The following is a 2500-nucleotide window of genomic DNA, read 5'->3' as shown; positions in this document are numbered from 1 at the left end:
ACCACCGACAGCCATTCTGGGACCGGTGACAGCCGTGCTGGCCCCACTGCCACGACACAGACGGACGCCAGGCCGCGCTCCCCGGCGGGGGGATGGCGTCGAGCCTGACGAACGGAATGTGCAGGGTGGGGGGGAAAGGCCAAGCGCTCCGACGCCGGAGGGCTCCGGAGTCTGAACTTAGGGGGACAAAGAGGACGGGTCCTCTGCGACACCCCAGCCGCGCTCTCGCCAGCCAAGGCGAGTGCGATTGATTGCCAAACGACCCTCAGACAGGCGTGGCCCCGGGAAGAACCCGGGGCCGCAAAGTGCGTTCAAAGTGTCGATGATCAATGTGTCCTGCAATTCACATTAATTCTCGCAGCTAGCTGCGTTCGTCATCGACGCACGAGCCGAGTGATCCACCGTCAAGAGTTGTCTGAGTTTGTTTTAGGTCTCTCCCTCGCCAGAGGAAAGCGACCCGGACCGCACATACGCTCCCCACCTTGAGCTACAGCCACCTGCACGCCGGCGTGCGGGCGGAGCAGGGTGGCGTGAAGCGATGGGGAGCACCATCCTGGTGCGGCCCGCAGAAACATACGTCTATTGGGGGGAGGAGGACAGGGCGCCCAAGAGGCGATGCGTGCCCCAACGCACCGCAGCGACGGAGGCAGGATCACCGCCACCATGTCGCCCGCCTAGTATCACGAGGCGTGCAGCAGCTTTGCCCTAGGAAAAGCAGAGGCGGGAACGGGCACCGGCCATCGGTTCGGCAGCGTCACTGACGCGTGCACGTGGCGGCGTGTCGGCGAGCGGACTTCCTGCGAGGAGGCGGGGGCGGCACTCGCCCGAGCAGACGCCCGCCCGGCCCAGCCACCGCCGAGGTGGACTGGGAGTCGCGGCAACGGCTCGTCATACTCGTTCCCACACTCACAGCGCAGCTTGCCCGCAAGCCACCGACCACCGATCGACGCCAGGCGCCCCGACCGAGAGCGGGATCGCTCGTTCGCCCTGCTGGCAGTTCGCTGGGGATCACTACTGCACGGAGCTCGGAGACCGACGGGCGGCAACTCGAGAGTCTTTAAACCACCACCCCCATCCCGCAAGTGCAAAGAGGCTGTATACGCACAGACGGGTGAGGGGAATAGGTACCACCGTCGGGTTTGAAGGGAGCGTGACTAGATAGCAACGATGTAAACCCAGCCGATTTGGGAGCGAAAGACCGGCGCCTGCATCACCGGCTTCGTTTCCCGTGGCTGGAGAGTACACCGAAACCCTCCGTCTGTCGCGAGCTCCCGACGACGCGGTGCCGCCAAGCAGCAGGGCCGGACCTGGTGTGGCTCCCCTCGTCGATCACAGACCGGTCGGCACTACTGACGAGACGGTGGAACGGGCTTCGCCCCTTGTGACGAAGGGTGATGCGAACCCGCCCGCCCGCGTGCGTTCGGGGTGGACTCGGCAAACGGAGATTTGAAATCGGAAAGTGTCCTCCTGCCCCGCGCAGGTAGGCGCCCAACAGTTGTGGGGGGTTTGGCGGTGACCACGGCTGCAGGGCCTGCTACCCCGACGAGCTCTCCTGCTGGCCCCGAAACCACCCTCGCGAGACAAGTTGAAACGGAAACGGGCGTACCCCCAAGCCGACGATCCTTTCTTATTTGTTACTTTTTTTTTCACTTGCTCGAGTTGTGGGGATTTGGCGGTGACCACGGCTGCAGGGCCTGCTACCCCGACGAGCTCTCCTGCTGGCCCCGAAACCACCCTCGCGAGACAAGTTGAAACGGAAACGGGCGTACCCCCAAGCCGACAGAGATCCTTTCTTATTTGTTACTTTTTTTTTTCACTTGCTCGAGTTGTGGGGGTTTGGCGGTGACCACGGCTGCAGGGCCTGCTACCCCGACGAGCTCTCCTGCTGGCCCCGAAACCACCCTCGCGAGACAAGTTGAAACGGAAACGGGCGTACCCCCAAGCCGACGATCCTTTCTTATTTGTTACTTTTTTTTTCACTTGCTCGAGTTGTGGGGGTTTGGCGGTGACCACGGCTGCAGGGCCTGCTACCCCGACGAGCTCTCCTGCTGGCCCCGAAACCACCCTCGCGAGACAAGTTGAAACGGAAACGGGCGTACCCCCAAGCCGACGATCCTTTCTTATTTGTTACTTTTTTTTTTCACTTGCTCGAGTTGTGGGGGTTTGGCGGTGACCACGGCTGCAGGGCCTGCTACCCCGACGAGCTCTCCTGCTGGCCCCGAAACCACCCTCGCGAGACAAGTTGAAACGGAAACGGGCGTACCCCCAAGCCGACAGAGATGCTTTCGCTCCTGTTACTTTTTTTTTCACTTGCTCGAGTTGTGGGGGTTTGGCGGTGACCACGGCTGCAGGGCCTGCTACCCCGACGAGCTCTCCTGCTGGCCCCGAAACCACCCTCGCGAGACAAGTTGAAACGGAAACGGGCGTACCCCCAAGCCGACAGAGATCCTTTCGTACTTGAACCAACACAAAGTTTGTCACGTTTTATTTTTACGAGTGA

General features: G+C 61.9%; 1 non-coding gene across 1 annotated transcript; it reads right to left on the bottom strand.

Moving 5' to 3' along the window:
• Positions 1-259: 259 nt before the first annotated feature.
• On the bottom strand, positions 260-413 carry LOC140475019 (5.8S ribosomal RNA). The gene has a single exon (XR_011959615.1). It is a non-coding gene; the product is annotated as a 5.8S ribosomal RNA (ribosomal RNA).
• Between the last annotated feature and the right edge of the window lie 2087 nt (positions 414-2500).

This window comes from Chiloscyllium punctatum, unplaced genomic scaffold, assembly GCF_047496795.1.
Source record: "Chiloscyllium punctatum isolate Juve2018m unplaced genomic scaffold, sChiPun1.3 scaffold_1326, whole genome shotgun sequence".
Classification (NCBI taxonomy): Eukaryota; Metazoa; Chordata; class Chondrichthyes; order Orectolobiformes; family Hemiscylliidae; genus Chiloscyllium; species Chiloscyllium punctatum.
This window is presented reverse-complemented; position numbering and strand designations above follow the sequence as displayed.